Here is a 14,693-nt window from a genome sequence, read left to right on the forward strand (position 1 = left end):
CAGGTTTTTATAGTTTATGACCAGAAGAAACCCGTTAGGACCTCTACTTTTTTATAATGAGTTCGAAAGCACAGCTCGCAGAAATCGAAGGAAAATAAGGAGAAGCCTACGATACATAGAGGAAGGGTAAGAGGACGATATTCAAACCATAACCGAGGAGATGGCTGATAATCAAAATAATCCGTTACCTCCAGTAGTTGTTGCAAACCCAGTAGACCAGAATCCTGCTACTCGCGCTATGTATGATTATGCTAAACCTACACTAACAGGAACTGGATCGAGTATAGTTAGGCCTGCTGTTGCTGTAAATAATTTTGAATTGAAACCTAACACAATTCAAATGATACAACAGTTTGTTCAGTTTGATGGTTTGCAGGACGAGGATCCAAACACTCATTTAGCAAACTTTCTAAAATTCTGAGACACTATTAAGATCAATGGCATTTCTAACGATGCCATTCACCTTCGGTTGTTTCCATTCTCATTGAGGAACAAAGCTAAATAGTGGTTAAACTTATTACCACGAGGGTCAATCACAGCTTGGGAACAAATGACCAAAAAATTTTTACTAAAATATTTTCCACCAGCTAAAACGGCTAAACTAAGGAATGATATTTCTTCTTTTGTGCTGATGGATTTAGAAAGACTTTATGATGCATGGGAGAGATACAAGGATCTATTGAGAAGGTGCCTTCACCATGGGTTACCCCTTTTGCTACAAGTTCAAACTTTCCACAACAGTTTGAATCCCTCAACTAGATAGATGATTGATGTCGCTGCTGGTAGGACTATTAATAATAAGAACCTGAAGAGGCTTACGAGTTTATAGAAGAGATGTCGCTGAATAATTATCAGTGGCAAGTCATGAGAACAAAGCCAACAAAAGCAGCCGGCGTTTTTAACATCGATTCGGTCACTATGCTCTCTAATCAGGTAGAACTTTTGAATAGAAAAATTGATGGTTTACTTAGCTCTTCACAGGTTCATCGAGTAATGCAGTGCGATGCAAGTGGAGGTGGAACGAGCAATTTAAACTATCCATCCTATGGCTCTACCCTGGAGAATGAACAAATGAACCATATGGGTAATAATCCTTGACCTCAAAATAATTCTTATAGTAACACTTACAACACAGGTTGGAGGAACCACCCAAATTTTTCATGGGGAGGCCAAGGAAATCAAAGACCACCACCCCCTCCAAGCTTCCAACAACAACCGTACCTGCCAGAGAAAAAGTTGAACCTTGAGGAGATGATGACAAAATTTATATCAGTAGCGGAAACTTGTTTTCAGAATCAACAAATATCAATTCAAGGACTCGAGAATCAAATAGGACAGCTGGCTAAGATGATTTCAGAGAGACCACTAGGGAGCCTACCTAGGAATACCGAACCCAATCCAAAAGAGCATGTGAAAGTAGTTACATTAAGGAGTGGGAAGGTGTTAGCTGAATTTGAAAAGAAGCTGCAACTAGAAGTTGACAGAAAAGAAGGTGAGGAAGAAAAACCCAAAGACAATGAAAAACTGGTGTTGAAGGAATATAAAGCACCAACCCATACCCAGTGAAGTTGAAGAAAGACTGCATGGATGCACAATTCGGTAAATTTTTTAAACTTTTTAAACAATTACATATTAATTTACCTTTTATTGAAGCTATCTTGCAGATGCCTGCATATACAAAATTTTTAAAGGAGCTTCTAACAAATAAAAGGAAGTTTTTGTCTACAGTGGAACTCAACGAGGAATGCTCAGCCATACTCTAAAATAAACTGCCAACCAAACTGAAAGATCCAGGAAGTTTTACTATTCCCTACTTAATTGGTAGTTTGAATGTTGAGAAGACACTAGCTAATTTAGGCGTTAGTATTAATTTGATGCCATATAAAATGTTTAAACAACTTGGTCTTGGGGAACCAAAACCTACTAGGATGAGTATTCAACTAGCTGATAGATCTGTTAAATATCCTAGGGGTTTTATAGAGGACGTACTTGTAAAAGTAGATAAATTTATATTCCCTGTTGATTTTGTTGTGCTGGACATGGATAAGGATGTTGAGGTGCCTTTAATTTTAGGTCGTCCATTTTTAGCCACTGCTAGGGCTGTTATTGATGTGGGTGATGGTAAACTTGTGCTTAGAATAGGTGACGAAGAGGTTATTTTTAAAATTTATGATGTTATGAGATTTTCTAGGGAACAGGATGACTCATGTTATTTCATTGACTCTATTGATCATGCTACTCAAGACTCTTTATAGGAAATCGTACATAAGGACATGTTGGAACTGTGTCTTGCCCAAGGAGAGGAGGTAAATGATGATGATTTTGAGATAGGTAAGATAAAAGCTAAATTAAATTCCAGTGAACCTTCATTGAGACAGAAGAGCTACGAGGGTATTGAGGTAAATAATGAATTAAAATTAAAACCCTCTGTTGAAGAACCGCCTAAATTGGAATTAAAGCAATTACCAAATCACTTGGAATACGCGTTTCTTGGAGACATTTCCACATTACCAGTAATTATTGCTTCAGATTTACAACCAATCAAAAAAGACGAGTTACTCAAAGTTTTAAAGGAGCATAAAAGAGCCATAGCGTGGAAGATTTCTGACATAAGAGGGATTAACCCATTAACCCTTCTTTTTGCACACATAAAATTTTAATGGAAGATGAATTCAAACCCTGTGTGCAAGCACAAAGACGGTTGAATCCTAACATGAAAGAAGTTGTAAAAGCTGAGGTATTTAAACTTCTAGATGCTGGAATTATTTATCTAATCTCTGACAGTTCCTGGGTAAGTCCTGTGCAGGTTGTTCCTAAGAAAGAAGGCATGGCTGTTGTGGCTAATAAGAAGAACAAGTTAATTCCAACACGAACAGTCACGGGATGGAGAGTCTGCATTGACTATAGGAAATTGAATGATGCCATAAGAAAAGATCACTTTCCTCTACCATTCATTGATCAGATGTTGGAAAGATTATCTGGACACATGTATTATTGTTTCCTAGATGGACTCTTCGGTTATTTCCAAATCCCAATAGCTCCTGAGGACTAGGAGAAAACGACATTTACATTTCCATACAGTACAGTTGCATATCGACGAATACCTTTTGGATTATGTAATGCTCCTGCTACTTTTTAGCGATGCATGTTGGCTATTTTTGATGAACTCGTGGAAGACATTATGGAGGTATTCATGGATGACTTCTCGGTATTCGGTAACTCTTTCCATCTCTGCCTTAAAAATTTCTTGTACTGAATTGGGAAAATGTCACTTCATGGTTCGTGAAGGAATTGTGTTAGGCCACAAAATTTCTAGCAAAGGAATCGATGTTGATAAAGCAAAGGTTGAAACTATTGAGAAACTACCTCCCCCTAATTCAGTTAAGGCTATTCGTAGTTTCTTAGGTCATGTTGGATTTTATAGATGATTTATTAAAGACTTTTGTAAAATAGTTAAGCCTTTAACAAATTTGCTAAAGAAAGATGTACCTTTCAATTTCAGTCAGGATTGTTTAGAAGCGTTCAATACACTTAAGGATAAATTAATTAACGTTCCAATTGTAGTTGCATCTGATTGGAATTTACCTTTTGAACTAATGTGTGATGCAAGTGATTTTCCAATAGGAGCGGTTCTTGGACAGTGGAAAGACAAACACTTTCAACCGATTTATTATGCTAGCAAAACATTGATAGCTGCACAAGAAAATTATACGACGATCGAGAAAGAATTATTGGCTATAGTTTTTGCATTCGATAAATTTAAACCATATTTAACATTATCTAAAATTGTCGTTTACATTGACCATTCAACTCTTCGATACCCCCTTACTAAAACAGTTGCAAAACCTCGACTAATAAGATGGATTGTATTGTTTCCGGAATTCAATTTAGAAATTCAAAATAAGAAAGGAGCAGAAAATCTTACAGCAGATCATCTATCCAGATTAGAAAACCCACATCTTAATGACCTGAACGAACAGGAGATAAATGACTTAATCCCTGAAGAACAAATTTTTTCTATCTCTGACTCTGTGGAACCTTGGTTTGCAGACATTGTGAATTATTTAGCCGATAACATTATACCGAAAGGGTTGACACATCAGCAAAAGAAGATGTGCAACTCAAGTAATTCGAAGATGCGTTACAAAGACAGAAGCGATTAAAATTTTGGAGCATTGCCACTCAGGACCGACTGGGGAACATTACAGTGCAATTAAGACCGCACATAAAAAACTCGAATCAGGTTTTTACTGGCCCACACTATTCAAAGACGCCAACAGTTATGTTACTACTTGCGATAGATGCCAACAAACAAGTAATATCTCTAAACGTGACGAAATGCCCCGAACGTACATGCTTTCATGTGAAATATTTGATGTATGGGGTATTGATTTCATGGGTCCATTCCCTAGTTCATTTGGGAATAAATACATATTAGTAGCCGTTGATTATATGTCTAAATGGGTTGAAGCCCAAGGCTTACCTACTAATGATGCTAGAGTAGTGGTGAAGTTCCTTAAGAAACTTTTCTCTCGATTTGGCACAGCTAGAGTAATCATCAGTGATAGGGACACTCATTTCTGTAATACTCAATTTGATAAAACCCTTAAGAAATATGGAGTTTACCACAGAACAGCTACCCTTTGCCATCCTCAAACTAGTGGACAAGTTGAAGTTGCTAATCGAGAACTTAAACGTATTCTAAAAAAAATTGTAGAGTTAAATAGGAAAGATTGGGCAAAGAAAATAGATGATGCTTTATGGGTCTATAGAACCGCTTTTAAGACACCCATAGGAACATCCCTTTACAGACTTATTTATGGGAAGAGTTGTCATTTACCGTTTGAATTGGAATATAAAGCATCTTGGGCTATAAAATTTCTAAACTTTGATCGTAAACTCGCAGGTGAAAGGAGATTGATGCAGCTGAACGAGTTAGATGAATGGCAAGCAATTGCTTATGAGAATTCACGAATATACAAAGAAGCAACAAAGCACCACCATGATGCTCGCTTAAAGCAAAACAAACAATTTGAAGTTGGAGATCTTGTCTTGTTATACAACTCAAGGCTTAAATTGTACCCTAGGAAGCTTAAATCACGATGGTTAGGTTCTTTCGTCGTCCAAACCGTCTTTCCATATGACACAGTAGAGGTAAGTCGCCCAACTCAAGGAACTTTTAAGGTAAATGGACATCGACTTAAACTTTATAACGGTGAGGATTTCCAAGATAAAGGAGAGAAGCTACGGCTCCGCGAACCTGAATAAACATACCTACTAGGTAAAGTCAAGCATAGACTCTAAATAAGCGCTTCTCGAGAGGCAACTCGAGCACTAACCCTACTAAATAACTTAGTTTGTTTTTCCTTTTTTGTTTTATAATCTGACTACAGGTATTTTTGGCACACACGGCTTAGCATATGGACATGCTTTCGGCCGTGCGATCCCCACGGCCAAGAGACACGGGCGTGGCCATCGTCGTGCTAAAACAGGAAAAACATTTTTCCCATGACAGAATGGCACACGGCCTGCGATAAATAGCCACGGCCGTGTTGATAAACCGTAAATTATACATATTTTTATTCCATGTTTAATGCATTTTATGGATGATTTCTCATTAGAATTGGTGAATTCGATGCTCCTAATGCTTTAATTTCATGTTCTATACTTAGCAGAGCATAGGAGAGTGAAAGGAACAAGAAACGGGCCAAAAACGAAGAAAATGGGCCAAAGTATGAAATCATCACTATTTGGACCTCCTCACACGGGCAGACCACACGGCTGTGTCAATTTGGCAGGCTCGAACACGGCTTGAAGTAATCGAACACGGGCGTGTGCCACGGGTGTGTCCCTATCAAGCCCAAGTTGAGTCCAATTCAGAAAAGGCTAATTTTGAGGTCTTTTAGGCATTCCAAAGCCTATAAATACACCCTAGAGAAGGAAGAAAACGAGACGGAGAATAGGGAGTAAGGAATTACTCCAAGGAAGCCGATTGATCCATCTCAGAAGTCGGATTCATAATCAAGATTGAAGATCTCTCCTCAATTTCCCTTCAGGAGTTTTAGGTTTTCTTTATGTTTTGTATTCTTTATTCTTCTGAGATGTTTTTTTATTTAGTTATGAACTAAAACCCCTAAATACCTAAGGGGAATGAAACCTAAGACGAATCTTGTTATTATTTTCTGAATCGTATGATAAATATTTAAACTTGTTCTTAATTATGTGTTCTTAATTCTTGTTTTGATATCCCAGGATACTGATTCAAGGCAAGCTCTTATTCAGAGGAGGAATAGACCCTGTCTAAGAGTACATTTGTCATAATTAAGCGGAGTTGATTGCGCGCCTAGACATAGGGTGACAAGATTTTGCCGGATTAGGGTGAAACCTAATAAGGAGATCCATAGATCGAGTTAATGTAACCCTAGAGTGTTATTTAGAGAAAAGTCTTGGTTATTCAATCTAGGGATTAGACATTATTAGTCTTGAATAGGATAATAACATAACTGAGGGATCTCTATGGAACAAGTTGAATGAATAAATCGTTCATTTCGGAGGCAGAATAACAAGTAAAGTCTAGGTGGATTTTTCCTTAGGTATTGTCTTAAGTTAATTGATTTTCCCCAAAAGCAATTCCCCAATTCTTTTCTTTGTGAGTTCTTAGTTTAGGTAATTAGTTAATTAAAACAAAACCTCTTTATTCTTAGGCTAGATAATAAAAAGACAGTCATACTAGTACTTTTAGTTCCTTTGGGTTTGACAATCCGGTCTTGCTAAAACTATACTACTGTTCGATAGGTACAATTGCCTACATCGCAATAATAGTTAGTTCAAGAACGAGTAATTATAAATCTTTAAAACCTATCACGAAACCTCGCGATCAAGTTTTTGGCGCCGTTGCCGGGGAACTAAGATATTAGGCATGCTCAATTTTTTTTACTTTAGCCATTTATTTTTCTTGCAATTTAATTTAATTTTAGTATTATTATTTTTTATTAACTTACTTTTTCTTTCTCTTGGCAGGTTTTTATAGTTTATGACTAGAAGAAACCCGTCAGGACCATTACTTTTTAACGAAGAAATCAATCGTATAGTTTGAAGAAATCAAAAAGAAATAAGGCGAAGCTTATGATACACAAAGAACAAGCAAGAAGACGATACTCAACCCCCAATCAAAGAGATGGTTGAAAACCAAGACAATCAGCTACCTCCTGCAATTGCGGCTAATCAAAATCCTACTCCACGTACTATGTATGATTATGCTAAACCTTCTTTAACAGGAACTGAATCTAGCATAGTTAGACCTGCTATAGTTGCAAATACTTTTGAATTAAAACCTAACACTATTCAAATGATACAGCAATTTGTTCAGTTTGATGGTTTGCAGGATGAAGATCCCAACGCTCACTTAGCAAACTTTCTAGAATTTTGCGATACATTTAAAATAAATGGCATTTCTGATGATGCCATTCGTCTTCAGTTATTCCCTTTTTCATTAAGGAATGAGGCTAAATAGTGGTTGAACTCGTTACCACGAGGGTCAATTACTACTTGGGAACAAATGACTGAAAAATTCTTACTAAAATATTTTCTACCGGCTAAAACGGGTAAATTACGTAATGATATCTCTTCTTTTGTACAGATGGATTTAGAAACCCTTTAAGATGCATAGGAGAGATACAATGACTTACTAAGATGGTGCCTTCACCATGGGTTACCGCTTTGGCTGCAAGTTCAAACATTCCACAATGGTCTGAATTCTTTGACTCGGAAAATGGTTGATGCAGTTGCTGGCGGAACTATCAATAATAAAACACTTGAAGATGCCTATGAGTTTATTGAGGAGATGTTACTGAATAACTATCAATGGCAAGTCATAAGGACAAAGCCAACGAACACAGCCGGTGTTTATAATGTTGATTCGGTCACCGTGCTGTCAAATCAGGTAGAAATCTTAAATAAAAAGATTGATGGTTTTCTTAGTTCTTCACAAGTTCACCCAGTAATGCAGTGTGAAGCAAGTGGCGGTGGAACAAGCCATTCGGAATATCAACCTTATGTCCATAACATGGATAATGAGCAACTAAACTACATAGGTAATAATCCTCGACCTCAAAACAATCCATTTAGTAACACTTACAATGCAGGTTGGAGGAACCATCCCAATTTTTTGTGGGGAGGCCAAGGAAATCAAAGACCACAACATTCTTTGGGTTTTCAGCAACCACCCTACCAACAGGAAAAGAAGCCGAACCTTGAAGAGATGCTCTCAAAGTTTATATTGGTGTCAGAAACTCGTTTCCAGAACACCAAGACAACACTTAAGAATCAACAAGCATCGATCCAAGGGCTCGAAACTCAGATAGGCCAGCTTTCCAAACTAATCTCCGAATGACCACAAGTAGTTTGCCAAGTAATACTGAGCCCAACCCAACGGAACAGCTCAACACGATTAATGTTCCAGATGAAGAAGGATTTGTGGAGCCTGAACCAGAATCGCAGCTAGAAACTGTGGTAAGCAAAGGTCAAGGTGAGGTGGATCAAAATGCAAATAAATCAGTGAATGTCGAATATAAACCTCATGTACCATACCCCAACGCAACAAGGAAAGACTGCTCAGATGAACAATTTGGTAAATTTCTTAAACTCTTAAAAAAATTACATATTAACTTACCGTTTATTGATGCTCTATCGTAGATGCCGAATGCAATGAAATTTTTAAAAGAGCTTTTAGCAAATAAGTGGAAGTTGGACGTGGCGTCGCATGTGGAGCTAAATGCAGTGTGCTCAACTATTTTGAAAAATAAGCTATCGAACAAACTACAAGATCCAGGGAGTTTTACGATTCCTTGCTTAATTGGTAGTTTAGATGTTAATAATGCATTAGCTGATTTAGGGGCTAGTATCAACGTTATGCCTTTTAAAATGTTCAAGCAACTAGGTCTCGGGAAACCCAAACAGACTAGGATGAGCATTCAATTAGCAGATAAAACTATAATATTTCCTAGGGGTATTATTGAAGATGTGATAGTCAAAATCGATAAATTTATATTTCCCGTTGACTTCATTGTTTTAGACATAGAGGAGGATAGCAACACTCCTTTAATTCTGGGAAGGCCCTTTTTAGCAATTTCTAAAACAATTATTGATGTTGGCACAGGTGAGCTCACGCTTCGCGTAGGAGATAAAACACTCACCCTTCAAGCTCGCAATTTTGACAATACATCGAAAATTGAAGTTGATCGTCTAAACCATTCTATTAAAACTGACCACATGATAGAACCCACTTTGTAGGAGATAAGTCTGAAGGAAGTACATGAGCCACTCTCAAACAATAGTAGAGGTTCTATTCATGAAGAACGGAGGCTGCAAATAGAGGAGCTAGATGAATGGCGAACACATAAATTGAGAACACACGATAAACCGAAACTACGCCAGAATGAGCCTGATACCTCTCTAAATCAACTTAAAGTTGGTGATAAAGTCTTATTAGATGCCGCAGATCCCCACATTGTCACAACCACACCGAATGAGGAAATCTCTCTTACGGTACTCAGTATTTTTCCATTCGGTACAGTGGAGGTGAGTCATCCCAAGTTTGACACTTTTAAGGTAAACAATACCCGTTTAAATCCTTATTTTCAGATTGATAGTAGGAATGAGGAGTATAAACTTCTCGAACCACCTTGATCATTCAACGGAGAGGTAAGTCGAGCTTAGACTATAAGTAAGCACTTCTCGGGAGGCAACTCGAGCACTAACTGTATTAACTTCTTCCAAAATTTAGTCTTCAACATCTAACTTACTAACAGAGCTCTTAAATACAGATTTTCCACAGAGACATGGCCAAGCACATGGGCGTGCTTATGGCCGTGTGAAAATAGGGAAAGGATTTCCCCAACATGAGCTACGATACAACGCCACGACCGTGCGACATGGCCATGGTCAAGCCTGCCAAAACAACACGGGCGTGCGACACGACTGTGTGGAAGACCCGTGGTTGAAATTGAGAAACTAGCACGGGCGTAAGACACGCCCGTGTTCAACACTCGTGGTTGAACCTATCAAATTAACACGGGCATAGGGCTTGCATACACGGGTGTGGGAGAAGTGAGCGAAGCGAGACACGGTTATACGACACGGCCATGTTAACTGACACGCCCAAGGTATATGGGCGTGGGACGAATTTCAGACGCGCCCAAATAGGAAAAACGCGAAACACACGGGCAAAAATTGGGGAACACGGGCGTGTGCCATGGCCGTGTGGCCCAAAATCTATAAATACCCTACACTATTCACTATCTTCCCCATTTAAAAACCCTAATCCTAGCCGTGCAAGTTCACACGACCTCCCTGCCACGCCCGTGCGCCGCCTACAACTCCATTCTCGATGCCCAATCTCTTCCTTTAGCGTTTATTTACTCCTTTTTCTTTTATTTCACTGATTTATAATGCTATTTATCATATTAATCTATATTTTTCATGTTATTTCCATATTGATAATCACATAAATTTCATTTATCAAACAAGTTATCATCTTTCTTATGTTTAAAATATTACTCATTACATGATTCCTACACTTCATTTAATTAGTTAGGAGTGAATATTCATGGCTAGGATTGTTGAAATAATCATGCATATTGTGTTGACATCTCTTTTCATTCATATAGAATTTTGCACTTGCCATTTTCACTTATATCACCATGCTCATGCCACAAAGAAATGGGTCATTGAACTTATTGTTTTAATTGAATTTAGTAATTGTGGCTGAATATATTTATGCATTTTCTTTTTCGAATTTAGTCGCATTCCTTTTATATATTATAAATTGTCCACTCATCAAAAGATGAATTGATATTTCCACTTGTAGGTACACAATATCGTCTTCAAGATGAAAGAAATCTGCCGTACCTGTTTCATAGAAAAGGAAGGGAGCGTCCTATTCCGTGGGTACAACCACAGAAATTTGTCACCCTCTCCTACAGTTCCCCCGAGGGCCCCAAGAAGAACTGTTCCAAATACTTCGAGCCCGACCTTTAATTGCAGGTCGCTGCATTGACTGGGCTGCTGTAGAACAAGTTCAGTTGGCTGATTCGATTCGAGCCCTCCTAACCACCGACCCTTGGGAGCTATTCTTTGGGATTATCGATCCAACATACCTTGAGCTCACGATGGAACTATACTCAATGTTCCATCTTCAGATCATTATGATGAACTACAATGATCCTAGCACGGTTCAATTTTTCCTAGGCAGATTAATCAGCTAGCTAAGAGTCTCAGAGTTCGGTGCTGTACTGGGCTTATATGGAGGAGTTCAAGGAGGAGAATGATTTAGACACTTTCAGTCGCCACATACACTTCTCCCCCTTAAAGTGCTAGCACACTTTGGCCCCTGGCGTGGCCTCCTACAATCCTAGCCACTCCAAGGCATTAGTTCTCCCACCATCCCTGAGGTACTTACACGCTATTTTAGCGCACATGATTACGGAGAGGCGAGAGAGCATTGGCGTCGTCAACACCCACGACGCCTACTTATTATGGTGTATGTCACACGGGCACGTCATCGACCTTGCCTATTTCATTACCCTCGCGATTTAGCACCAGACGGAGTGGCATAGGAAGGGGGTCATCTCCATCGGCCCCTACGTGACTCGGCTGGCGCGACACTTTGGGCTCCTTAGCACCGCGGCCCAAGAATCATCCCTCATCCTCATCGGCCAGATGTCTCCACAAGGTATCTCGAGCATGCTTAGCATGAGGATGATCGAGAGGCACCGAGGAACCTACCTTCACCAATATCGTCTCGCCCAATCTACTGAGGAGGAGGCCTACGAGAACATTCCTGATGATGTCTCCCCACACCACGAGGACCCACCGACTCAGCCACCACCACCCTCTCGTCTAGTTCATGCAGCGGCTTCATATGCTAACATCTCTGAGCGCCTCACTTGATTCAAGCAACAGTGTTTTCAACAAATTGACAACATTGATGCTACTCTACAGCAGATTTGTTAGCACCTCCACATCTCATCGCTAGTCCACCTCGTGAACCATCCAGCGATGAAGATGTTTAAAAACATTTATTTATTATTTTATGTTTTTAATTTTTATTAAAACTACTTTTTATTTTTATTCGATTTTAGAAATTTTATTTTTAATTATTAAGTTCGGTTATTTCTTATTGAGTAATTATTCTTCCTAATATCCCCTAAAAAGTTCCTGATTTTATCACAGTTATATAGAGTTCTTAAGCTCATCATCACATAGGAACTAAAACTCCACCGGGAAAGGTTTTCCACGACTGCCATGTCCTGCTCGCCCACGACCATAGCTAGCACTAGAGATAATATCCTTTTGGCGCAGGACTTATGGCCTAGTGAACCTCTACAACCGCGAAGTATCCTCCTCCACTCTTGAACCGATTATTCTCTAGAACTCCAGTTCGAGGAATTCATAATATAGGAAGTTTCACTTCTCTCCCTATCTTATTTTTATACTCTAATATCAATCTTTGTACATTGAGGGCAATGTACGTCTTAAGTGTGGGGGGGATATTTATCTCATTATAAAAAAAACCCCTGAATGATTGCCTTGTTCTCTTGAAAAGCTTTCATATCATATTTAGGATAAATTTTAATTGATTTAAGATTTTGATTGATATATCTTGAATTAAAACATAGGCAATTATGCATTTATTGTTTAAACTTTAAGACATTAGAGAATCGAGCATGATGAGTTGATTTTTAGGAACTTAAAATCTTAGGCTGTTTCCCCAAAGTTTAGGTATTACTTTGAGTTGGAATTCACAAGTCGTTAAACATCAAAATGCCATAATTTTTGTGAGATTTTTGAGCCTTTTGAGCATCTATTAATTCTTTTCATGCTCACTTTTATTATTGCTTTGAGTGCGTCAGTATTGAACTGTTATTCTAGAACTTGCTTGATTAAACATGTCGAGACCACACCATTTGGTTTGATATGTCAAAATGATTAAGGCACTTAGGATTAACCCACTCATGCCATGAAAAGCCTACCTTCACGATTAACCCCTAATAAACCCCTTTGGGCCTAACAAGCCATTTCTTGTATTACCCTTAATATTAACCTTTAACCCATTATTGTTGAAATCCCCTAAATTAATCCCTATTTTTGTCAAGATTTGAGTTGAATGGATTACTTAGCTATGTTTTGTTCTTAATAGTTAGTCTATGTTATTTAACTTGTTCTAAAAAAAAGAAAACTATGTATATTTATTAGTAATTCCATATTCTGAGAAGAAGCTCTGTTGTACGCAAGTGAATAACTCTTTTTCTAGTTAGGAAATTTTTCAATTCAACCTCGATTCTAACCCTTTCTTTCAGCTTGTGACCACACCCCCTAACCAAGCCTCATTGCAACCCTCTAAAGACCTTTTGATTGATGTATCATCTTAAATTATAGTGGTGGAGATTTGATTTTCATGCAAGCCTATGGTAATGGCTTTTCATTATTGACTATTGAGTGTTTCATTTATTGTCCTTAAACACCTCAAGTGATTTGAGTGAATCTTTAGTGAGGATGTAAAACTCTGTGATTTTCTAAATCAAAGGTAATTACTTAGATGAGGGGAGACACCTATGTTTGCATGAATAAAATGTTCAACTTGGAATGTTTGGAACTTTTATGTTCTTTTAGTTGAATTCTCAATGTATGATTACTTATGGATTAATGTCAGATATTATCGATAGAAGTTATAAGTTGAGAAGAATTTCTTTTGATTATGAGTTAAAAATTTTGCTTGAGGACAAGCAAATGCTTAAGTGTCGGGGTATTTGATAAACCATAAATTATACATATTTTTACCCCATGTTTAATGCATTTTATGGATGATTTCTCATTAGGATTGGTGAATTCAATGCTTCTAATGCTTTAATTTCATGTTTTATACTTAGGAGAGCATAGGAGAGCGAAAAGAACGAGAAATGGGCCAAAAATAGAGAAAATGGGCCAAAGTACAAAATCAACACGGCCTGGACCTCCTCACACGGGCAGACCACACGGCCGTGTCAATTTGGCATGCTCGAACACGACCTGAAGTAATCGAACACAGGCGTGTGCTACGGGCGTGTCCCTGCCGAGCCCAAGTTGAGTCCAATTCGGAATAGGCTAATTTTGAGGGCTTTTAGGCATTCCAAAGCCTATAAATACACCCCAGAGAAGGAAGAAAACGAGACGGAGAATAGGGAGTAAGGAATTACTCCAAGGAAGCCGATTGATCCATCTCAGAAGCCGGATTCATAATCAAGACTGAAGATCTCTCCTCAATTTCCCTTCAGGAGTTTTGGGTTTTCTTTATGTTTTGTATTCTTTATTCTTCTGAGATGTTTTCTTATATAGTTATGAACTAAAACCCCTAAATACCTAAGGGGAATGAAACCTAAGACGAATCTTGTTATTATTTTCTGAATCATATGATAAATATTTAAACTTGTTCGTAATTATGTGTTCTTAATTCTTGTTTTGATATCCCAGGATATTGATTCAAGACAAGCTCTTATTCAGAGGAGGAATAGGCCCTGTCTAAGAGTACATTTGTCATAATTAAGCGGAGTTGATTGCCCGCCTAGAGATAGGGTGACAAGATTTTGCCGGATTAGGGTGAAACCTAATAAGGGGATCCATAGATCGAGTTAATGCAAACCTAGAGTGTTAATTAG

General features: G+C 38.2%; 2 non-coding genes across 2 annotated transcripts; both read right to left on the bottom strand.

Annotated features, from left to right (window-relative positions):
* Positions 1-598: 598 nt before the first annotated feature.
* On the bottom strand, positions 599-705 carry LOC128290043 (small nucleolar RNA R71). The gene has a single exon (XR_008279684.1). It is a non-coding gene; the product is annotated as a small nucleolar RNA R71 (small nucleolar RNA).
* A 6,901-nt stretch (positions 706-7,606) lies between these two features.
* LOC128289765 (small nucleolar RNA R71) lies at positions 7,607-7,713 on the bottom strand. Its single transcript, XR_008279410.1, has one exon. It is a non-coding gene; the product is annotated as a small nucleolar RNA R71 (small nucleolar RNA).
* Between the last annotated feature and the right edge of the window lie 6,980 nt (positions 7,714-14,693).

Source organism: Gossypium arboreum, chromosome 2 (genome assembly GCF_025698485.1).
Source record: "Gossypium arboreum isolate Shixiya-1 chromosome 2, ASM2569848v2, whole genome shotgun sequence".
Taxonomy (NCBI): Eukaryota; Viridiplantae; Streptophyta; class Magnoliopsida; order Malvales; family Malvaceae; genus Gossypium; species Gossypium arboreum.